Here is a 26770-nt window from a genome sequence, read left to right as displayed (position 1 = left end):
AACTGTTGCTTCCTCATGTGTTTAGCCTTGCTCAGAGTGTGCTTTCATGCTTTGCCTTTTATCCATGTGGGGAGGTGTGATGGAAGTCAGGTGTGTGTAGTTATCAGTAATTGCCTGACTCTTGTGTTGGGATATGTGAGGTATACAGCTCTGATGTTAGTCTGTTATCTCTCACAGTGAGCTGTCTGTGAAAAGATGTTTGTGTAGGGAAAAGTGGGGTTGATTTCCTAGGCATTCTACCTGGTAGGATGGGGAAAAGGTGTTATTGTACTGAGGATACCGCGGTGAAGGCGTCCCACGTCCACTCCCCAAGGACCCTTCATCCAGGTGATCCTCCCACACACTGGTCCACCTGGATGACAGATCCCCGGGACCTGGCAGGTGAGACACCTTCAGGTTTCTATATATAGTACATGTTTTTCCGATCAACTCTTTATTCCCATTACTTATTACAAGCAACAATATAAACTTACATTTGAAAACCACACAGTCAGAGATTATGTTGAGCTGAGCTCTTGGACAATGTGCTTTTTTCCTATGAAAGGACAATATTAGCATGGTAAATCCTAAAGGCAGAGTTACGTTGCTACATAGTAAAATATGCTGCTAATCAGAGCTTTCACAGACTGGAAGAGTATACATGAATTCATGGAAAAATATCATGGCTTTACGGATAGGATTTCCTGTCACTGCAATAATCATGCCTCTACAAATGTTGATTCACCATATATTTTCTGACTACAGCTCCCATTAGCTCCAGGCAGCACGTACAATGACAAATGCTCATGGGAGTCTTAGTACATACAAATTAGAGAGGAGCAGATTGCAGACCACAACTTGTATCTCTAGGATAGGTCCTGTTGGGTATTTTGTGTAGATTTGGGGCCTGGCAGTATTTTCTTACCGACAAAAATAATAATTTAGTAACGATCACTCCCTACATTCAGATTGGGCCATGTACAACAATAACACAGTGGATATGCATTATTTCAGCACACATACCTATTTAGATGGTATGCGCGGTTGGTATGCGTGGTTGGTTTGCGTGGTTGGTTGGTATGGTGGTGAGCATAATTCCTTTGGTTTATTTGTGGCCGCAATGTCCAGAACCCCTTGTTTTTGTTTAGTTTGTTCTTGTGAACACTAGAGAGACCTCAGGCCTACATTTCAGAAATACCACATTTTCATTTTTAGTGTGCCACCATGGGCAATTCTCACTGAATTATCTACAACAATGAGCTACATGTGGTATTTTTCACTAACTTATATACGATAGTGAACAATGTCCCGGGCCTCCCATTCTCCTGACTCATAGACCTCCGGCAGACTACAACACACACAGTTATTTATAATTGCTCATACTGAATAACATGCACACAGCTGCAGCCAAATCTTATTTTTAGCTACCTTAAAAATGACAATTGCACTGTCTAAACATCTCCCCACATCATCAGCACTGTATTGGTAAATATAAAACACACCACCCGTCTGCTTTCAGATATTTTTGTGTATTATAAAAGTTGCATTTAAACACAATCTCACTCTTTACAGAAATAAATGAAATAGCACAGTAACAGCATTATTTGTGATACACTGAAAAGAGAGTGGCAGGGAACAAGGATTCAATTTGCAACATTAAACACGTGGGTAAAGCACATAAATCTCCTTTCCTACACTGACTGAATATTTCCATACACACTCAGCCCCCACACCTCAGCGAGATAATTACCAGGCTTATTCAGCATGTAACTTCTTTGGCTGTTCGCCTTCTGGAGGGGTTCACCCAGCAAGGACAAGCATTTACTGTCACTCAAACTGGGACTTGTTGACTGGAAATCTCAGTCTCTGCAACCAAGTTGAATCTGCTTTAGGAATCAGGCATCCCCAGCTATCAACCCAGTCCTTCTTCCAGCTGTGTCAAGATGTCTCTCCCCAGCTATCCTCGAGATTAAACAAGAAAACTCTGGTTAACTCCTACCAAAGGATCCTAACCAATAAAATGCTATCATGCCCTAACCACCCTCTGCACACAATGGCTTGGCTTATACAGTTGCAACTGTAACCAAACTGATTTCCTGCTTATTCGAGGTCTTTGCTTCCTGCAGTTACTGTGGACAGAACAGCAGAGCAAAAAGAAAAAAAAAACTGAATGTGCATTTAAATAATAACTTTCAGAGCCTGTCATTTTCCATTCATGTTGCACTGAAGAACACATTATTATTAGTGGGTTATGATCAGGTTAGTTGTTAATGATGTTAGTTTATTAATTTTCAAATGTTTCTCTTGCAACATAGGCATTTCAGGTGAGAAATAGTGTGCATTTTGAATGTACACATGTGTGCTTTTAACTGTGAAAAAAAAATGATTTGCATTTTATATGTAAAAATCGTTTTTGACTGAATAACCTGCCCTCACTTATATGTCCATATTACACTGGCAACACATAGCTTGAAACAATTGTATCATAGCAATGCACCAAACCCATGCAGTGGTACTGCATAAAAAAAAAACACGCTACACATTGATCCTGTGCAGTAGTGCTGTACTCTGTGTTGTAACACGCTAAATAACCTTACATACCCTCCTTTTTTTTAGAACTTGGCTACGATCCAAGCCAATTTTTAAAAAAACAAGTTTGCTCCCCATCCTTCTTTTAAAATGCATTTGTATTGGGATATCTTTCTCTTCCTGACGTAGCTACCAAAATCAGCAACATTTTCATTTTTACTGATAGCACAATCAACCAACCACCCATGATTAGCACCAGGACAGCCAAACCCACTATTGAGCGTTCCCCCCAGGTTCCCCAACTAAATCTTTCCACTTCTATTATCCCCAGATTACTAACTGTAATATTGTTTTTTCTCAGATACATTTTTATAACATGTTTTTCTTTGTGATTCAATACAAACTCCACATCCGGATCTATTGGAAAAGTGTCCCTTTGAAAAGAATCGATATTTTCCACTTGGCTTTCCCAAATATCGTTTGTTACATGAAACAATGTTAACCCTCCAATTGACACAATTGTATCCTTTGGAACCTGTAAATAAAAAACATTATATTTCACCTGTTTAACCACGTATGTTCCATGGTTCAAATGTAGTACTGTCATGTTCTTTAAGCAGGTGCTGACCAACCATTTACCTCTGACCATTTTAGCCTGTGCCAGTTCTTCACTCCCCATATTGCTAATAATCACCTCACATCCTTCTGATATACTTGGGTCAGATTTCAAACCACAAATAGCATCTGTGGCATCAGGAACAAACGGTTTACCTGGACACATATAATTTTGTTCTTTAAATTTGACACATGTTTCCAAATTTGGTATTAAATAAACTTCAGGCTCCCATGACTGAAATGCCACCACTTCTGGAGTCTTAATCTTAATAAATTTGTCCTCTTGCCAAAATCCTACGTTGTGTACCCACTTTGTTTGATAAATAAGTTCAGGAGCTACATATGGTATGCATAGTAGAAATCCAATTTCCAACCTTTCCAGGTCCACATATAATGGCATCGCATTACCCATTTCAAATGCAATTTTTACCTGTACTACATCAATTTCCCTCCTGGTCAGTCTTTCTATCGTTTGATGAACAATTTCCTGCGAAACAAAATACAAGGGGATATGTCCTTGAATCAATTGTGAAACTGCAGTTTGAACTTCTCTCATATAATTCGTTAATAGTCTATCAACAGGACTCATTATGTTCAATATTTCATTTAAAGTTCTGTCATGCTTAATAATTAGCTTTGTTGCCCGTTGCATCACATCCGCTTGTTCATTTAGAATGATTGCAGTTTCATTTATGAATCTTACTTGTTCATCCAGTCCCCCTGTAATCCCATCTAATGTTTTTTGTATTATTTCTAGGTCAATACCCAGTTGTTGCGCATTAGTACTCAGTGTTCCTACCGAAATAGCATTGGCTGTTGATATTGTGGTACCTATTATGGCTCCAACTATAGACATTACCAATGATATCGCGAGCATCACCGCACCTCTCTTTCCTCTCCTCTTCTTAATGTCTGCTGAATTCACAAATGTTTTCTCCAATTGCATCAATATATCTCTTACCGACTGCTTAGCGTCCTCTTTTCTTATTTCCAGCCACTCTTTAGTCTGTTCAATTTTAATGCCGGTATTGTTCAAATGTTTTTCAATCAAAATCTCAGGATTCAATGGTATGTAGATATTTTGGAAAATCATCCTTCTATCACTCATGATGAATCCTGGTGCCTCTTCCACCGCAATACCAGATGCTGGTCCAGGTTCAATGACAACCTGTGCTTCTGAATTCTTGAAGATCCCTCCAAATATCATCATCATTAAACATATTGTTGGTGTCATCTTCAATGCTGATCGCTTTGTAGCCTTGCTCTTCGCCCCTCCTCGGGGCTTTCCCGGAATCCGTCCACGTGGGCTCCAGGACTCCATCGTCTCCCGTGACCTCCGGTATAAATAGTTAATGTTCTAAACCAAAATAGAAAAGAAACAGATTAAGTATATAGCACAATACTAACTTCACCCTTTTGCCAAAAATAAAACATTTTTTTTTCTGAAATTAGACACAGGTTAAAAAGAAAATAAGCATACATGAAACAACATTTTAAATTCAATGCATTTTCATTCTGCACACCGACCATGAGCTTCCATTATATATATATATATATATTTTTTTGTACTTTTTATATTATTTATTTATTTATTTATTTTTATTTTTTTATATATTTTATATATATTTACATATATTACAGTGTTTATGTGCCATTATAATAATCAACTTTTTAACTTCTCTGTCACTGCCTCCTGACTGTACCCATTTATTTTATCTTTTTGTGTTCAAGGGACTTTCTGTTGTATTGTGTGCATCAGTTGGCAGTAGCCCCAGGGCTTTCTGTTTCTACATGCTCAAGCCGCCTGATCTCGTGTCTGGGATGGCATGGCTTGATCTGATTTACATGGACAAACTGCTCTATCGCTGTTTCACCTTCATTCTTCAACATTTTATACACTACAGGAGAGATCTTATCTATAATTCGAAATGGCCCCTGCCAGGCTGCTAGAAATTTAGAATTTTTCTGTTTACTTTTTCCAAAATGAAACTTGTACACCTGATCCCCTACACTGTATTCTCTCACTGATGTTCTTTTATCATAGTATATCTTAGCACTGTCAGCAGCCCTTTCCAGATTTCTCTGCACAAAAGCAAATGCATGTTGCAAATGCTTCCTCAGTTCATCAATGTACTCATGAACTGTGGATGCACTCACAAGTGTCTGCTCATGTGTTCTGTATAACAGGTGTTGTGGTAACACCATTTTCCTACCTATCAAGACCTCATGGGGGCTAACACCTGTTGCTTTGGCAGGAGTTGATCTGATTGCCATCAAAACCAACGGTAAACGTAAATCCCAGCTGGAACCTGCTTCTGCCACAAATTTCTTTAAAATATCCACAACAGACCTATTGCTCCGTTCAACTTCAATTGAAGAGGCTGCCCGATATGCGATATGTAGTTTCCTTTTCACACCCAGTATTTGCCATACCTTACTCATTAGAGTACTTGTGAAATGGCTTCCTCTGTCTGACTCAATTCTTTGTGGCAACCCAAACCTTGAGAACACATGGTTCACCAGCAATGTGGCTGCTGTTTGCGCACTACAATCTGGTGCAGGAATGCATTCAATCCACTTCGACATCAAACATATCACACTTAAAATGCAAAGGTGTCCTCTGCTCGACCTTTTTAAAGGGCCCACATAGTCTATTTGCAAATCTGACCATGGGAGAGTTAGGCCTCTTTTCATCAATGGGGCTCTATGCATTGGTTAAGCAGGTTTAAATTGGGCGCATACTAGACACCCTCTAGTATATAATTCCACATCTTGGGACATATGTGGCCAGTAAGCATAATCCTTAAGTATTTCCAATGTTTTTGTGAACCTCTGTGGCCTGCAGTTATTGCATCATGTGCATGTTGTAGCATTAGCCCTCTGAATGAAAGGGGTACCACCCACTGTATCTGTCCTGTTATGGACTCTCTAATTATGAGTCCATCTTGTAATCTAATTCGTTTTTTATTCTTTAATAGTACCCTCAACTCTTCTTTTCCCATACAATCATTTTCTGTTAAAGGGTTTTGTTCAGGATCTATCAAATGATTATAATAGATTCCCAAAATTAGATCATTCTTTTGTGCCTCAATCAAATCTTGGTCTGGCGTGTCATGGCCCCATTGCACCACTGGTTGATCTACCTCCTTTGGTGCTTTAGAACGTGTTACTGCATCAATTTGTATTTCACCCAGTAAATCATCAATAGGGAGCAATTCTCCCATCACAGCCCCAATTTTAGCCAGGTGGTCTGCCTTATCATTTCCCTCCTTATCCTCTCCTGGTGTTTTTAAATGTCCACAAATTTTTCTCCAGTATATTGTCAAATCATTTTCTGACACCAATTTGTCTGTGGCTTGTATCATTTTTCCATGTTTAAGTGGCTTTTTGCTGTATGTAACCATGCCTCTCGCTTTCCAGCCAGGTAAATACTCCACAAAGCTATTTCGTGCATAGTCAGAATCAGTCACCAGGACAATTTCACTGAATTTATTATCAACTGCAGTAGCAATTGCTTTATAAATGGCCGCCAATTCCGCCTCTTGACTGCTTCTAGCTCCAATCCTCATCCCTACACTGGGGACGCCTTCACATTTCAACCAGACATTCCCTATTCCTGACACTAATTGTTTATTACTGTCATTTTCAATGTGAAAAGCACAACCATCCACATATACAGTTGGCAGATCCTTGCATGTTTTTTCATCAAAAGCTTTGTGTGGTGATTGTTCAAATTCCTGCAAACTAGGTTCCACTTCCATTTCGTTTGATACTTGTTCAGCTGCACAGTCATGTAAGTCAGCTAACCCTTGAGCAATTGGGCTCTTTTTATTTTGTCCATATCTCACTTCTACAGGAAAACCTTGTGATGCCAGCGTCCATGAAGTGATTCTGGACTGCGCTAGATTACCTGACCTAATTCTTTTACTCTCTAAAAACTGCAAAGGTTGATGATTTGTTTCAATAATCACCTTTTCTCCCTGAACAATAGGGCGGAAATGTTGTAGCGCCCACACAGTGGTTAATAGGGCCTTTTCACATTCATTGAATTTCATTTCAACTTGGGAAAATGCTTTACTTGCATATGCAAAAGTTTTGTGATTCACATCATGCTGTTGTGATAACACTGCTGACATACAATGTTCAGAGAACCCTATTTCTACAAAGAAATCCCTACCCTTTATGGGATATGCTAAACATGGTGCCTTTACAAGACATTCCTTCAATTTAGCTACAGCCCCTCAGACGGCTCTTTTTCCCATATCCAGGGTGTATTCAGTTTAAGCAGTTTAGTCAATGGTTGAGTAATTTCAGCATCATTTTCAATTAACTTTCTGTTATAGCCTGTCATCCCTAATAAACTTTGTACCTCTTTCACATTTTTAGGGCCCTTTAGTTTTTGTATGGCCTCTATTTTTTTCTTTTGTGGATTTAGCCCATGTTCAGTCACTTCATGGCCTAGAAAGTTCACTTTTTTCTTGCACCATTGTGCTTTTTGTAAAGACACTTTGGCGCCTGCTTTCTGCAATTGGCCAAGCACATGTCTTATTTCATCAAAATGGCTTTTCAGGCTTTCATTTTTTATCAGGACATCATCCACATAAACTATGGTTCCTCTTTCTGCTGCATCTAGCATGGCCTTTCTCAAAAATATGCCAAATTCACTCCCACTATTGATGTACCCGAACGGAGCTCTAAGCCATGCGTATTGAGTCCTGTCAAATGTAAAGGAAAATAAATTCTGTATCTCCTCTGCCAATGGCACGCACCAATATCCAGAGGTGAGATCTAATGTGGTAAACACTTTTGAACCATGTACCTGAGCTAAGCGCTGATCAATGAATGGTAGTGGCCATCTGGATACTGGCACTCTTTTATTTAACTCCCTCAAGTCTGCACATAGCCGCCATTGACCATTTGGCTTTAACACACCTAAAATAGGTGTATTGGATGTGCTATGAATGGGCCTGATGATTCCCCGAGCTTCCAAATTCTTTATAATCTCTGCTAATGATTCTAAACATGCCAGCGGTAGTCTATACTGGCGTACAAATACTGGACTTCTGCTACACCCTTCTGGTAGTGTGGCCACATGTAAATCAGTCAAACCGCAATCATAAGCATCTTTTGCAAATACATCCTTAAACTCCATAAATATCTCCCTCAGATTGTTTCTACCCTCATCGCTGTCACACGCATCCGCTAAGGAGATCTGCTCTTCTACCATTTTGGAAAATTCAGGAAAATCTTCTGGTAAGGGAATCTCGGCGCTTTCCTCTAACTGTGTGGCTGTGTCTTTTTGTAAAGCTGCCACTTTTAAATATTGTGGCATATCAGCTTCCACTTCAATGGGCTGATTTTCTGTTTCATTTTCATTTAAATTAAATATTATGCAATCCTCTTGATGGCAGCACACTGTCTCATTTGAATCATAAGGATACACAGAATGAATTTTAAATATTCCTTTGGGCTGAGAGTCCAGGTGTTCTGGCAACTCACCCTTGGCATCTATATACTTTTCTGGGATATTTCCAATCACCATGTTATTTAAATCTGCCGTATAATGTGATTTTTGTATGGCCATTCCTAATGGGGAGTTTTACTCTAAATGAATATCCTGACAACCTTTATTATTTACCATAATTTTTACAGATCCTTCACCAATATCTACCAATGGAATGTATTCATAATCCAGGCCTTGCTGTTTTATGGATTCATTCAGGCATACAAATGCATCAGAGTCTTTCATCTGCTGTCCATTTTTGCATTTCAGTTTTATTGCAAACTGTTTTGTAAATGCAGGAATAATAGTATCTTTCCTCACTTGTAATTCTATTGCATAAGGAACCAGTTGTGCACAATGATAAGCCCTTATTTTGTCTTCAAATTCAGGAGCCGGCCCACCTAGACGTGACCATATCTTTTGATTAAGGAAATCTAACACCATACACATTCTGTGCATGATGTCATTGCCCATGTAAAAGTCATTTTGTGCTCTACTCACTATCAATACATTATGGTAAATTGTTTTCTGCCCAATGCTAATTTTAAGCATGCATCTGCCTGCAATTCGGTTTTCAAAGTCTGGACTGTCCAACCCAGAAACATATTGGTTTTTAATCCTAAATTTCGGGATTTCCTCCTTCTCCATTATTTTTTGCAACAATTTCTCATTAATGAAGCTCCTCTCCTGTTCAAGCGCTAAAGTGGCTTTCATTGTTTTAAAACAGTCATTTATACCAACATGAACCCATGGTTGCTCATCTTCCATGTGTATTTCAGCAAGAGTGGTAATGTGTTTTTCTGAATCTGTTTTAGGAGCAATATTCTGTTTGATTGTTTTCTCTTTTAAATAAAAACGTAATGTGTGCTCATCTATGGCAGTCTGCCAATTTTTCCTTGGGTCCAAGTATATTTGTACAGGTAGTCCTTCATTGTCGCTCTGCATTTTGTCTTGACACATTAATATAACAGTGACACTAGGTATGCCACTATTCTGGAGATATACCTCCACAGCATCATTTGTTTTGGCAACGATATGACATTCATTTATGTTGCTGTTTTGTGATTTTAGTTTCTTAGGTCTCAATGGTTTTGTGGTTAAGGACCACAGCACTCCATTCACCCCATCTATGAGAGGAGACAATCTTTTCAGGCAATCTGTCCCCCTCAGAAATGGAATTTCACAAATAGATGTGATCAATACCTCTTGTTTCATTCTGTGCTTTCCTATTTTTATGTCACCCTCAGTTACACCTATGATGGGCACCTCCTCCCCATTAAAGTTATGCACTGGACCTTGATTTTCCTTCACTGTGATCTGATTCTGTGGGGGTCTCCCTTCATTGAGACTCTTTACCAGCTCCTTGGACATAATTGTGGCCTGTGCGCCAGTGTCAATCATAGCAAATGTTTGGCATTTTTCTTCTACAGTGATGGGTGCATAATATCTGTCCTCAACTTCCTCTAATACACATAAGAAGTGTGAATTCTTACTGATTTCAGGGCTCACCTTTCTCAGGCCTTTTTCACTTTTGGCTAAGCACATTGGTAAATGGAAAGACATTTTTCTCTCCTTTTTACCCATTTCTGCGCGAGAGACTTTATTCATTTCTCCATGATCAGAGGTTTTTTGGAGTGTGGCCACTGTTCGCCTATCCATCTGGGTAACATCATTGACCACATTACAACCTTCCAACTGAACATGTGTAACAACATCATTCAGCAATTTGTCATTGTTTAATTCTGTGCATTTGTGATCATTTAGTGTGATACCAGCCCTTTCAGCCTCTTCAAAAATATGTGGCTCAAAGAATTCTTCAGGTGATTGACCTGTACCCTCCTTTTGAGTATTTCCTTTTTCTGCCTGTGTATGGTCATTGTTTTGCTTGCCCAGGGAAGGAGCTATAGCATCCCCACTTACTCCCTGTTCACTGGTATTCCCCATGCATGAGTCATTTTTCTTAAATCTGTGTCTTTGTTCTTTTGGAATTTCCGTTGTTTCTTTTTTATTTGCACAAATCCTCAATGTTTGATTTAGTTCTAGGTTAAACCGTACCTCTTTTTTAGAAGTATTTGCATTTTCTGTTACATGTTCATTTATTGGTGCTTTCACTTTTAAATCATTAGGCATCTCAGAGTCATTATGCAAAATTACATCAGGGCAATCTGTCTTTTTGGCACTGCAGGTCTCATAAGTACTTAGTCACTTCCCAGAAGCCCCCCGGTCATTGTTAGGGCCATCAGCCCCCTCTTTAGATGGTTGGTTTTGCGCTGTATAGAGCTTTCCTATTTGCTCAGCTAACATTTTCACTTGTGCCTCAAGGCACTGGAACCTTTCCATCTCTCTAGAATCCTCTTTCTGTGGCCTAGGTCGATATTGGTTGTTTTCCCCCTGATTGGATCTATTCTGATACCTCTCAGGTGGTGTCCAGTCATAATTTCGAAAACATAATTTCGAAAGTAAAAAAAGTTGAATCAAAAATGTCGAAAAAAAAAATGTCGAATTGTTTTTTCTTTCGATATTTTTTTTTTGGCTCTAGTTTCTGTGAAAAAAATAGGTAAAAAAAAAGGGGGTTGGGGGGAACCCCCCCAATTCGAAAAAAAAAGTCATTAAAAAAAAATTCGACATTTTTTTTTCGACGTTTTTTTTTCGACTTTTTGACTTTCGAATATTTTGTATTCAAAATTATGTCTATGAACCCTCTCAGGTGATTGATGTCTGTTGGGATGGTTTCTGAACTCCTGATTCATTTGTGGAGGGGAGCGTGGTGCACCCATCCTTTGATTATAGTCCCCTGGTGTGGAATCATTGTACTGACGTGGATTGTAGTTCATGTTTTGCCTCATGTCCTGTCTCTCAGATTGTGGGTACTGGCCCCTATGTTGATTTCCATTATCAGTAAATCGATCCACATATCGGGGTCTATCCTGATTACCATATATCATGGTGTTGGGATCAAATCTGCTCTGTGTCCCCAATGTCTGGAAGGGACCATCATTTCTTTGATCTTGATTTTGTCTCTGGTTATTGTTCATACCTGATATATCAGGCCGATATCCTACCCGGGGTCTGTCCCCTAAATACCTAGGGCTGATGTAGCTCTCCGTATTACTAGGATCATGTGATTGGAACATTGGTACAGGAAAGGGCGATCTTTGTTGATTACCCCTTTGTTCAGGTGTCACATTATTTTTACCTGGGATTTGAGCAGACTCAAGGGACATTTTGGCTGACCTGATTTCCTTTACTGTGGCTGAGGGTTCTTTAGATTTAGGTCTAGTATCTTTCATTTTATCACTTTCTCTACCCTGACAGTAGAGTACCTCATATAGTTTTGTGCTTTGATGTACAATCCATTCAAGAACTTGTCACGGTCAAATTCACGGACCAATTGGGATATGATGTCTTTCTGTAGCCCATAGAAGTATGCAGTTTTAAACTCATTGGAATTTGGGTCAAAAGATACATCAAAGCGAGAAAATGCTCTTTTTAAGTCTTGTAAAAATTGGTGAGGGGATGTATTAGGCCCAGGAGTGATTGTGTAAGCGACTTTCTTTGCCTCCTGCAATGACTGAAAAGGAGAAAAATGACGCCTAATTTCTTTTTCAAATTCCACCCATGTCATATTCTGCTTTTCATTTAATCCCCTTATGATGCTGGCCATCGCGGCATCTAAAGTTAAATGAAAATTTTGTCTGTACAGTTCCTTAGGTATCTGGAGTGCTTTAAAAATGTCATGAACCGCTTCTAAGTGATCCTCAATGCAGCATTCACGTCCCTTTTTAAATGGTTTGATCAGCGCTTTAATGGATTTCATTATTTTTATGGGGCTACTTGTTGCAATGCATGGAATTGCACTACTTTGTGATTCAATCCTGGTTTCACGTGTATGGGATTGGTGGCTGCCCCCAATGGGAGTATGAAATCCCCCAAGGGCGCTGCAACCAAGTTCAGTCACCGGCCCAGTCACTGGAGCACTAGCTCTTTGGGCAGAACTAGAATTCACCTCCACTCCATTGAATGTGGTACCCTGCCGCCTCTCCTGGGACCTGGGAATGCACATTTGTTGTTCTAAGTCTTTGCACTTTTTAAGGAGCCTGCGTGCTTCATTTTGCAGATAGTGGTTTTCATCACTCATTTTATCTATTACCTCCTGCATGTCGCACATTTGCATTTGGCATTCATTGAATTCTTTGTTTCTCTTGTCTTTTCTTGAATCATTTTAACAATTTCTTGCTCTGCACCTTGGAGATCACTTTCTTTTTCAAAATGTTCTTTTTGTAAAATCTGCATTTCTGAAACAATCTCATCTTTATCCTGTCTAATGTGGTCCACTAAGGCTTTTAAGTGTACCAATTCTTGCTCACTATCCTCAAATTGTTTCCTGCTTTTGGATAACTGAGCATCAAAGTCTCTGCATTTTAATTGCATGTCTTTTTGGCATACATCCAATTCTGCTCTTAACATTTCCTGATTTTTACTTGCCCCATCTAATTCAGTCTTTAACCTGTTAATTAGCTGGGTATCATTTTCCTGCATTCGCAGGGACTTATTCAAAATAAACCATATTTTGCCGCATAGCCGTATTAAACAGTCTTTCTCTGCACTTTTATCGGCTGCATTCAATAATCTTGTAAGGCAGACCTGAATTATGCTGCCTTCTGCAAAAATATTGTCTAGTTTTTCTTTCTGCACCTCACCCTGAATGCAGTCATGCCATTCTAAGGTACTGTTCGACGACCACGTCCCATGTGCAAACAACTTTGCCTCTAAATATTGCACTAGGTCTGAGAATATGGTTTCCCTTTTTGACATTCTGAAATTTGTTTTTAGTAACACACTGCTATTATGAAATGGGTTCTCTTTAATGTACAGATGGCAGTGTGAGACACACTTGCCACGCCCAGTAGGTGCTCTGTGATCACTTTCCCGGCCTGCAACGCACCATAAATATGTTGGGTATTTTGTGTAGATTTGGGGCCTGGCGGTATTTTCTTACCACCAAAAATAATAATTTAGTAACAATCACTCCCTACATTCAGATTGGGCCATGTACAACAATAACACAGTGGATATGCATTATTTCAGCACACAGACCTATTTAGATGGTATGCGCGGTTGGTATGCGTGGTTGGTTTGCGTGGTTGGTTGGTATGGTGGTGAGCATAATTCCTTTGGTTTATTTGTGGCCCCAATATCCAGAACCCCTTGTTTTTGTTTAGTTTGTTCTTGTGATCACTAGAGAGACCTCAGGCCTACATTTCAGAAATACCACATTTTCATTTTTAGTGTGCCACCATGGCCAATTCTCACTGAATTATCTACAACAATGAGCTACATGTGGTATTTTTCACTAACTTATATACGATAGTGAACTATGTCCCGGGCCTCCCTTTCTGCTGACTCATAGACCTCCGGCAGACTACAACACACACAGTTATTTATAATTGCTCATACTGAATGACATGCACTCAGCTGCAGCCAAATCTTATTTTTAGCTACCTTAAAAATGACAATTGCACTGTCTAAACATCTCCCCACATCATCAGCACTGTATTGGTAAATATAAAACACACCACCTGTCTGCTTTCAGATATTTTTGTGTATTATAAAAGTTGCACTTAAACACGATCTCACTCTTTACAGAAATAAATGAAATAGCACAGTAACAGCATTATTTGTGATACACTGAAAAGAGAGTGGCAGGGAACAAGAATTAATTTGCAACATTAAACACGTGGGTAAAGCACAGAAATCTCCTTTACTACACTGACTGAATATTTCCGTACACACTCAGCCCCCACACCTCAGCGAGATAATTACCAGGCTTATTCAGCATGTAACTTCTTTGGCTGTTCGCCTTCTGGAGGGGTTCACCCAGCAAGGACAAGCATTTACTGTCACTCAAACTGGGACTTGTTGACTGGAAATCCCAGTCTCTGCAACCAAGTTGAATCTGCTTTAGGAATCAGGCATCCCCAGCTATCAACCCAGTCCTTCTTCCAGCTGTGTCAAGATGTCTCTCCCCAGCTATCCTCGAGATTAAACAAGAAAAGTCTGGTTACCTCCTCCTACCAAAGGATCCTAACCAATAAAATTCTATCATGCCCTAACCACCCTCTGCACACAATGGCTTGGCTTATACAGTTGCAACTGTAAACAAATTGATTTCCTGCTTATTCAAGGTCCTTGCTTCCTGCAGTTACTGTGGACAGAACAGCAGAGCAAAAAGAAAAAAAAAACTGAATGTGCATTTAAATAATGACTTTCAGAGTCTGTCATTTTCCATTCATGTTGCACTGAAGAACACATTATTATTAGTGGGTTATGATCAGGTTACTTGTTAATGATGTTAGTTTATTAATTTTCAAATGTGTCTCTTGCAACATAGGCATTTCAGGTGAAAAATAGTGTGCATTTTGAATGTACACATGTGTGCTTTTAACTGTGAAAAAAAATGATTTGCATTTTATATGTAAAAATCGTTTTTGACTGAATAACTTGCCCTCACTTATATGTCCATGTTACACTGGCAACACATAGCTTGAAACAATTGCATCATAGCAATGCACCAAACCCATGCAGTGGTACTGCATAAAAAAAGAAAACATGCTACACATTGATCCTGTGCAGTAGTGCTGTACTCTGTGTTGTAACAAGCTAAATAACCTTACAGTCTGTACAGTCCATACACCATGCAATGATCTTGCATCAATGGCATCAGATCTGAGGGTGTGAGTAATCTGAGGGCTTCCTCACTTCTTTCCCCAAATAGCCTCTCTCCAGGTGGCCAGGGAAAGGCAATTGTTCTTGGATCCTAACCTTGGGGAGGATATGCGAGGGAGACTTGGGGAGTGGGGATGAGGCACCATTGGGTGAGACACAGTATCCCCCATTTCCCTTTCATCAAAAATCAGATGTCCCCCAGGTTATTATGGGATATTTCTAATCCCGTCCCTATTCTGTTAGAAAACCATCTCCCACTTTACATCACTAACTAATTGAGTTGAGGAAGAGACCACACAGGAACTTGCATTCATGCTTTATTTACTCAGATATGCACACACACCACACCAGTACTGGTATGAGGAAGAGGGAGACTGAGTAACAAGACCATTGTGAACTCATGCTAATAGCCTGCACCTGGAGCCAAAGTGGCAGTATAAAAGGCCCACTCAGGTGAGGGTAAAGGTGTCTGAGAAAGGAAAGCAGGAAAAGGGCGCCAGGTGCTTGCAGACAGAGAAGCCTGAGGAAAAGGCAGGGAGGCACGTGTCTGAGATGCTGAGGTGCTGCAGAGTCACTGCAGCAGAAGCAGAGTGTGGCTGTCATTGTCACAACAAAGGGTTTGGCTGCCGACCTCCAGGAGTCAAGAGGACTCCAACTCTGTAGACTTGCATTGTCGGATACCCAGGATGAGGGGCTTGCCATGCCAGGAACGGCTGCAGCAGCAAGAGACCGACCGACGCGAAGAAGGACTCAGGAAGGCAGCGTACCTGGTGAGTCCAGTGGGGCTGAGTGACTCTGGGATGCTCTGGTATGAGCCGTATGCTGAAAGAAGGTTGAAACACTTACACGTGAGCCACAGAGGCAAGCTGATTGCCAGTGTTGGAATTGTGAAACACTGATGTTTAAAGGCTACAAAAACGTGATGAAAGAAGTGGTTTGTGGATACCAAACTGTTAGAAAAATGTGAAGGCCGTGGAGAGGGTAAAAAAAAGCAGTGCATCTGAATCTTGAAGTTGAATGAGAAACCTGTGAGCAGAGTGCGAATTCACAGCAGGAGAGTGAACTGGGAATTTGACATTACGTTGTGTTGGAAATAAATTTAGCGTATTAAAGGAAAGTGACAGTGAATGAATAGCACATGAGTGGAAAGTGGAAAACGTATCTGCTGATACAAGTCTTGCGAGGATAGCTCAGGGGCAATGAGCTCACCTTGGAAGCAAGACGTCACGGAGCACCACAGGTTCGATCCCCGGGTCCGCGCATAGAAACCTCTGGGTATTAAGTGCGTTATAAATAACCTATGATATCATATCATATCAAAGGAACTGTGTATCATAGAAACTGAAGAAAGCAAGTATTTGGGTTGAGTTTAAAGGAACATGAATCATAAAAGTAAAAAAAAAAAAACAAGGAAAAGAAGAATTGTGCAGTTTACAGGTTGATACTGAGGCAACATTGTGAGAAAGCCTGATATTCAGACAAGTGAATGGTGGCAAAACAAGTGGTAAAAAGAACTGTGAGATTCAAAGTCCTATAACACTGTTGAGCTGAAGCAGTGGTTGTGCAACAGTGGAAAAGAAGTAAGTCAGGTGTGTGGGTTGCGTGACCTATAACGGGTAGACCGTGTGGTCGAACAACTGAACATAGACCAAGCACACTAAACTAAAGAGAAGCCACTTGATTCATCTATTCATTTATGGTTGAATATCCAGAGAAGCTTGCATATGATGAACTGACAGAGTTGAACTTTGTGATATTGATAAAAGAGCCAAAACTGCTGAAAGCTGGGAAGAATCCTGAGATATTCTGTTGCTGTGAAACCAGAGAAAGACTTGTAAGCTTGGGGGTAGGGATCCCATTTGTGATTGAAAGTGAACTATTTGGAACCCTGGAGAAGGGGAAAGTCCTTTCTGAACTAGAGCTGAACCTTTGATTGAACACTTTTTCAGTTAAAGCTGACATCTCTACACAGTTTGAACAATTAGATGTGAGGGCAAGTATAGGTTATGGACACAGATGGACATTAACTTTGGACTTCCCAACACAGACTATCATTAGTTACAGTTAGATAGGGAAATCCCGCCTTAGCATAGGGCACGGTAGACATTACCTAAACCTCTTTAATGATTTTAATAAAGGTTTATAGCGCAAACTACACTATGTTGTCTGTACCTACTTCCTGATGCCTTCAAAGGGACTACATTTTGGGATCCATTCACCTGATATCTGTAAAAAATGAAGCATTTTCTACGGAAATGTGGAAAGGAAATACCTAGAGTTGTTGTGAATATTAAAATAGGCCAGTTACTATTCATGTATATAAGAAAACGTATCAAGGCCATGAAGCAGTTCAATGTCTCACCTCCCTGGATTTTATACGAACAGAACAGATACTGTAAGATTAGAAAGCTGCTGTCTTCACTTGCACTCCAACCAAGGAAAAGAAGGCATTCTGCACAGGTATTCTTTGCTTCACCTCCTTCTCCCCTTCACACACAACCCACTTGTCTCTGTGGCCTGGATAAAGGCAAGAGTGTGTTTAAAAGCCCAGTCAATATTCTAATGTATTAACTGTGGAAACCCAATGCAAAAACGAAAGCAAGAGCAACAGAAACAGGTTTTTCAAGAAGCAGTGGCCCTCAACTGAAGTCCAGTGGTAACCTTGCCAGCGCTACCGGCGGGTTGCCGCCAGACTTGTAATATTTACTGGCACCTGGCTTGCCGGTAACACTGGGGGATTACAAACCTGGTGTTCTGGGAAGTCAGGTGCCGGTAAATTGTAAATCCACTTTCCCATTTGAGTCCCATAGGACATAGTGGGAATGGGGACCACAGAAGCATCAGCACCGTTAATAACGGTATCGGTGCTTCAGTTAAACCTTGCGGGCGGCAGTTCCACCCACCAGGTCTGAATCTGGTGGGCGGGACGCCACCCGCCCGCAGAGTCGTACTGTGCCGGTCCCGTAACAACGGTGCCGGTATGTTTACCGGCATCGTTGTTACCGGACTGGCACAGTTGTTATGAGGCCCAGGATCCTGTTCTAAAAATATAGCCGGTGAAAAAAGATTTTCAGGGTGTTTAAAAGCATGTTATACAATGAGAATCATACTCAAGATAGTAAGAGATATTTTGCCAGTACATTTGAACAATACACTTTCTAACAGAAGATCCCATAATTTTGAGGGGCATAACTTAGCGGCACAATGCTGTGCCTGTATAATGCTGTTCACCCGACCCATAACTCCACCCGCAGAAAAATGTTTCATCATTCATTCATGATCTGGTCACTAACACCAACCTGACCATTATTCTGCTTCTCAAACAAGAATGATTCCTCCACGTGTGTGATATGTTACATGTCAATGGGCGTGCCTTTGTTCTGAGCAGATGCTAATGCCATATCTGGAAAGCCTTCTATGTTTCCTAAATCTCTAAAAGCCAAGTGTGTGTTTTTGTGGTTCTACCTCATCATATTGCTAACCATGTCTGCAGTGTTCCACTGTCCATTATAGCTGGATGGTCAGTGCTTATGAGAGAACAGAAAATAATGCTGGTTTCAAAAGTTCCTCAGCTTTTGTTCCTTCGAGCACCATTTTACTCACATTTTATATCACTTCATTCAGTTCTTTTACATTCGATTATTTCCCATACCCTCAATATTACTGGCTTATGACTGGGCCTTTAGATTATGCGGCTACTTGTACAGATTTATTCTAATGAAAAACTCAGTTCAAACATGCTAGTTTTTAAATGATCATGTTAATGTGTTCACGCATATTCTGATTCACAAGTATTCAAGTTGCATCATCTCTGCCATTTTATCGTTCTTGTTTCTTTCGGTGATCCAAAGCCGTATGCTAATCAGTAATATTGGAAGTAATGTAATGGTATGTGCATGCAAATAATGATTGTGGCTCTTCAGGCATCAACACCAGCACAGAACGAAAAAACAATAAGTATGGTCCACATAGATAGGTCAGCTCGTTTGAACATTTGGTTGAGATGACAAATCATATATGTGAAATGCAGAGAATTTCTGTTCGATATGCTAATTTGAAAGCATGTTTCACATGTTCGATTGTCACATATAACACCTATAGTTCTCATTTTATATTCTTACTCTTCTATATCTGACGAAGTAATTGTAGTAGATTATCAAAGCAGTATGGAACTATGTATGACCCGTCAAAATGGATCTCACTTTCCAGTCTGCAATGTTTCTCTGTTTGCCTGACTAACACATATGGCAGCCCTGCAACAGGGTAGATATGCCTATCATTACCAATAAACAGTCTGATTCAATTAATCCTTAAGCCATTAGACTCATCTTAACATCGAATTGGTCCTATGGTGGTCAGTACCTGGACATGCTTTGCTTTTTTCCTACACTGAAGTTGTGGCTGTTCTTTTTGACACATGGTCCATTCTGTTACCAGTCCACACCATCATGCTTTACTTTGGGAGTACTCACATCATAGCGATTAGGTCTCTTGTGGTCTTGTGGTCTTGGATCACCCAGACATCACTGTTGACCACTCAGTCCCATCTACAACCTGTGCAAAATGCAGTTGTTATTCAATATGTTGGGGCCCATACTCCATTGACTAACCCATAAGCATTAAAGTAAATGTCACCATCCCAACATCGCACTGCCAGATGGAAATCATATGCCAGGGCCGCCTCATAGTTGGTACTCCTGAAGTTTCACTCAGCTTTTCTGGCCAGGACTATTGTGGGGGTATTGTCTCAGATGAATCTCCACTTGTCTTTCAGCTATTCTTGGATAACACCACATGACATATCCCACTAGATCTATGAACCTCAAGACGTCACATGAAAGTTGAGATTTCATAGCACGTATTTTGTGATGCTACTCACATCACTGATTATTTGAGCACCCCCCATGCTTGTCTATGTTTGTGAACGTTGCCCCTTTTAACAAACAACCCTGGCATTTTCTTCAGCTAACCCAACCTTTCTTCATGGCCACAGTATACATTCCAAGCTAATGCCACTGCATTGACTCATCCCTATTACGAAATGTAAGTTCTCTTTGCTTCCTGATTTTACCTGCCAGCGTGTCCCTCTGATGTGCCAAATGTGGTGACCCCCCGTTGACCACTTTGTAAAATGAGACATCACTTGAAAGTTCAATATTGGCAAAAATAATTGGCTGGGCATGTTTGAACACACATGTTTTATACCAACTTTCTGAATTTTCAGGTCAATACATTCTCTCAAGCACTAATGCTTCAGGGGAGGGGGGAAGTTATAATACACACGCTGAATCAGGGTGCAAATTGTATGTAACACAGGCAGAATGTCTAGGCAAAGATCTTTATTCTGATCGAATAAAGACATCTCTTTACTGTAAGTACATTGTACACCGATTGTGTAGTCATATAGCATTTTCAATTCTGTTTGTTCAGCAGGTTCAGTATCTCATCAACAGAACCCTGGAGCTATTGCAAAGTATGCATGTTCATTTGTTTGCATGTGATAGAAAACCCAATTGAAGAGGAATCCTTCATAACCTTTTCAATTTCAACTTTCTTTGTACCATCAGTCATCCATTGGATCACTTTCTTGTGCAACATAATTCAGATTCTTTTTTTGTGTTGATCTTGGCCACCCATTTGGTTTCACAGGATGAATGTTCATTTTAGGGGAAAACCTTTCAATTTTTGGAGCCACATTTTTCTTGCCCCATTCCAGTGAAAAGAGCCAATCCCAATCATTTGAATCCCGATTTGGGAAAGTCTTTCAACTTGCAGACACTTGGCTGATTCTAAACTGTCCGGCTCCAGGAAATATTCCCAAATAATAAATGATACACCATTCCACAATGCAGTCCTGCAATTACCTCCCTGCCATACAAATATGACCCTTTTCTTGGCACAGTGCAAATGTCTTTAATCTCCTTTTGTGTTGCTCCTGGATCACAGTCACCAATTGTCTGCTGATAGTTCAATTCCCCTATATTTAAACGAAACAACAACAACAACAACAACAATACAGCTAGAGAGAACTGCTGATGTTCAACTCCCCTAAATGTAAATGAAACAACAACAACACAGCTAAACAGAACCACCAGGTAGCACCTCAACTTGGTGAAACATGTTGACAAAAACGGAAATTAATCCAGTCTGATACGTCTCTGCAGCAGACAGCAGTGTTGATCACGAGGAGGACTTCAACTAGACACTAAACTTTTCTTCTAGACCAACTTCCATAGCTTGAGCGGGTGTCTGAGCATTTCAGGCTCCTTTGGCAGTGCCTACCGAATTTTAACAGATTTGCCTAAAGACTGGGTTCTGGCAGTACAGTGACATGACACAATCTACCAGCAGTAACTCTGGTAAGCACATTGGTCTGCTAGTGAGAATTTCATATGGGCCAAAACCCATCATTGGGCCTCATTCCGACCCTGGCGTTAACCAAGGCGCTATTAGCGCCTTGGTTGACGCCGTTATTTTTCCGACTCCGCCATGGTGAATTGCGGAATTACCGCCCCATTCCAAGGTTGGCGGGGTCGGTAATTCCCCATTCACCAATGGCCCTTCCCCATTCCCATTTTTGCCCCATAGGGCTCTATGGGAATGGGGAAGGCGCTAATTACGGCACCGTTAATTACGGTGCCGTAATTAGCTCCTAGGTCCCTTTGCGGGTTGGTTTTTTAACGCCTGCAAAAACCAGGCGTTAAGTACCAACCCGCAACAGGAACTCGGAATAGGGCGGTAAGGGTTTAACGGCACCGGTCTCGTTAACGGTGACCGTTAACCCTTACCGCCCTACTCGGAATGACCCCCATTCTCTTTGTGGTCTTTCGCATACTCATTAAAGCAAGGTTCAGTTCATCTGGAGAAGTCCGTTTCAGAAAATATTTTTGCAGTGTTTTTTCAGAATTTTATTTTGTCTCTAAACCACTGCCACTGATGGTGGGTGATAGGGATAGTGGAGATACTGCTGGATTTTCAGTACCTAACAATACTCCTGAATTGTGTGCCACAGTCACAGTTAATGCTCACTAACAATCTGAAGCATGGAATAAAATATCTGACTAATGCTTTAACTGCTACCGTCAATTCTGGTTGGCATGTGGGATTTGCTTCCACCTAATTTGAGAGCTATTAACAATTGTGAGGATATAATCCAAACCTGTTACTTCAGGCAATTAGATAACATTAAAGAAGGAGATGCCCAGAGTGTGGGCTGCACTCATTGACTGTTATTGGTGCCTTTGAACACATTGTAATTCTGACACGCCAGACACTGATTGCACAATTGTTCTGCCACTGATACAAATGCTGTCACATACCACTGTCTCCATGTCTGATCAACCATCCGCCAAACTGTGTTGCAAACATGCAAAATCACATAGGAGAGATCACAGTACCATCAGAACACCATCATTTGTTTCTATGTAACTTGCACTTGATTTGCCCCAAGTATTCTTTTCAACATATTATGCATGCTCCTGCATTTCAACAAGTACATTAATATTAGAAAAAGGACGACTAAGTGCCTATACCTGAGTCTTGGAAAACTATTTTACATCCAAGGGAACAGGAGAAATGGTAGCCCCCCCCTTGATGCTCTACTGGCAAAGGCATTCCACCATGCCACATTGGCCTTTGGGTTTTTGTGGGCAGCACACTTAATCACTGATAACTCTTTGATAAAAATGATTGGGTACTTTTATTATTATTTATTGATATATTATTCATAATGTAAGGAGAGTTTTTAGGCACAGGGAATGATTTATGGTTGACCAAGCTGCACCTAAGAACCCTTTGTCATTTCAAAGCAAACCACACTCATGCACAAACCCAAATACAGAACATGAATGATATATACTGTTACACCCTCCTCCCTTTAGCCATGGTACATGCTCTTGTTAGTTCAATGAGATCAGAAAGTTGGGCAGAAAACGCATCTAGAATATGTCCACATTCATTGACTTAATGAGTGGTTCACACTAGACACTACCCCACGTTCAATTCCTCAAACATGACCAGTTCACATAATACACCACTTCAGGATTCTAAGGACAGCTGTTACCAAAAAGCAATTTGTGGAGGTTGCTGTCTGTCATGCTCATCGAGGCAGGTTTTATAACTGAGCATCATGCAAAAGTCACATTTGCAGAATTATTCAATAAAACACACTCATGTTTTGAGAGATGTGAAGCAGAGAAATGTTGTGTTTTTGTTTCTAACCATAATGCTGTAACTGCATTTAGCACTACTTTAATGAGGGTTGACCCTTGGCCCAAACTTTCTGAAGATAAGGCAACTGCTGTGACTGAACACAAGGAAGATTTCAGTCTACTTGCAGTTAATCCTTATGAGGGCTTTAATAGGCCATGCAACCGTGCTTCTCACTGTGGTTTTCTGTCAACACTGGTTTGGAATAGCCCCATTTCCAATGACAGTGTAGAAGAAATGGCTTGCTGGAATCAGGAAATCAAAGGGCTGGAACACTAGTAGGTACAGTTGTTATCGCTAGGAATGTTTTCTTTCATGAACATGAAAGATTAAAATAATATCAAGGCTTAATACCACATAATAGAAATACGCCAGTCACAAGTACTATGGTACAAGTACACTTTATTTATAACAGAACAGCTGTCTGGCTCTCAACACCGCGCAATGTGTGCAAGCAGACACTGTGAGATGAGAGAATGCTGGACATTTCAAAAACATGAAGATTCATACATTTTTCTCACAATCCCGGACACATCTTCCAGCCCCTCTTCTTGTAACACATTTACCTAGGGTGCATAGCCTTCCCACATAACTAATACATGTTAAAACATTCTTGAATAGCTGGTTGTTTTCTGTTCAACACTTCATGAGTTTTTCAATAATTGGACACAAAGGTAACAGTCCTCATTTCATTTACTTACATTTGTCTACCATTTGTTCTTAAGTTTAAATTCAGCTTAGCTTCAAGGAGCAAAAACAAAGATTTCTGCAAAAGCACATGTTCAGCTATTCATAATTCTGTTTCACTACTGAACGGGGAAGACACTGTTGGTACAGATGGCATCTAAATTACTGATTAGCATGGCTCTTGTTTAACTCAAAGATTTCCTTAGTGCAGGTCAAACAATCCACTTCAGCATGTTTTGTCTATGTTGACACAGTAAAAAGTTAATTTTACTCTGATGGAGCCGAAAATACAAATTCTAACATGGGACAGAAAGCAGGAGTTAATCAAAATGGCAGATAACTTCAAATGGCGGTATAGTCAGCCTATTTCAGGTTCATTCGAATGCGATTTACCCAAGTAAATCAATACATGAGCATGAACAAGGGATATCTGCACTATTTTATAACATGTGGTGCCAACACCTGAATGATGCATCAACATGTTTTGTCTCTAGCAGACTTACATATCTCATTCATTTTCAATGTGCCGGTGAATTAGCATTGGCCTTCCATGCAATTGTCAAATTCATAGCATTGTTTATTGTGGCAAAATGGCGAAGTGCTAAGACTATTGTGCAGGTTTTCTAGTGGTGCTAAACGATTATTAGGTCATAGCAGGGGATGTCACCTAGAGGATGCAGGAGATCTGGGTTTGTTAGAAAGCCCAGTGTTACAGAGCAGGTTACTATAAAATAAATCAAAGAAGAAGTAATGCCATACCTTCCAAGTTCATGTATACTGTCACCTGAATCCACCCAGGGGCAAAATTAATTGGATGATTATGCAGTATTGCATTATGTGCAGTCCCTTTGACACATTCATCAACAATCTGAAAACCAAACAGACAAACAGACTTCTACTACTAAGAATTTGTTTAAGATCTACCAGACTGCCGTACACTAGGTGTTGCTTAAATGTGGCATGCACTGTGCACTTTGTTATCCTATGCTGGCCAGCATACTTCTCCAACCTTGGATGAGAGGCTATCGAATAGGTAGCTGCAACCTCCTTGTCCGTGACTATAGAACCCATTTCAAATGAAAAAGCTCATGTATTACTCCAATTTTGCAATTGATCTCAGTGGTTTTGTCTACATTTGCAGTGGCTCCAAATCCACCTTGGTCCAAAAAAGGCAGATAGCAGGTACTCGATATTACCTTTATTTCATATACCTGTGGATCACCCTGCAAAGTTGTAAGTAGGTCCCTCACAAGTTGTGCCACCTTTTCATCACTTGCCAAGTCACTGGAATTGCCATGTTGGAAATATTGAGTTCAGGCATTTATACCAGTGCGAGAACCTCAGCAAGTGATGCATTATTGCTAACCTTCTAGGTAGCCCGCTGAAAAGGTTGCAGCCCAGAACAGCCATTGTGCAGCAACTGTTAGTGGCTTGATGTCAAGTAAACCAATTCTAGTGCTCTTATTTTTGTGATGCAATGGTTTGAGATTGCATTGCACTGTTCCCGTAGACTTTCCAACATGTGCAACTTGTTATTCCAAAGACTGGATACTGATGCCTTCAGGTCAAGCTGTAACGTGGCACATCTGTAACTGCCAGAGGGTATTTTTCCACAAGGTAAGACTAGCTGAAATTGTATTAGATCCTCGGTTCCACTGTGGCCATTTCCTTTACCGGTTGACTGCTGTTAACAAAGTGTGTGATGGTGTAGTACATGTTCAATGCAGGGGATGTGTATAGTGTTACCAGTTTTTAAGGCAGCAACGACATTTGATCAATTGTCTGCTGTGACAAGCCCACCTGTAAATGACAAGGTACTAGCCACTTAGATATCTTCATCCTCCACATTTTCTGAGCTATCAACTCCCCTATGGATGATTCTCCTCTGGAATCCTTACATTCAAAGTGTTGCCTGGTGTCTTACAAGCATGTACTTCTTCCTGTTGCGTGAGTGTCATGTGAGCATGTTATCAACAGTACAAGGTGCAATCAGGGATTCTCTTCTCCCTCTTGCACTGTAGTGAGACAAAAGAGCACCTGTGCAGTTCCCCTAAATCCAGAAATAATATCTTGTATCTTTTACCTACTGAATGTCTGCACTCAAGTATCACCGTACAGCACCTGTACAGTTCACTCAATTCACGAGATGGACACTTATAATTATCTCCTGCTTCCTGGAATATCTGTACATTTCTCCCACCACAAGTTATGTTATGATAATTGAAACTTTATTTATTTATTTATTTATCTATTTAACATGTATAGCATCGCACACAACCCTCAGGTATCTAAGCGCTAGTTACAGTAAGTGTATAATGACATTCTACAAAGTGTGAGTCCACACATGTGGGTTACAACATTTAGGTGGATCTAGAGAACATGCTCAGACAGTGCCACATCTCATGTACGGGGGTAACTGCAGTTTCAAAAGTCAGCATGACAAAATTATTGTGGGTACCCAATCTGGCAAAGTCACGTTTCATGGTACGGGGGCTTCTTCAGGTGTACAGGTAAGCATACGAC

This window comes from Ambystoma mexicanum, chromosome 12 (genome assembly GCF_040938575.1).
Source record: "Ambystoma mexicanum isolate Mex_15411 chromosome 12, UKY_AmexF1_1, whole genome shotgun sequence".
NCBI lineage: Eukaryota > Metazoa > Chordata > Amphibia > Caudata > Ambystomatidae > Ambystoma > Ambystoma mexicanum.
The sequence above is the reverse complement of the archived record's forward strand: the minus strand, read 5'-3'. Positions refer to the sequence as shown.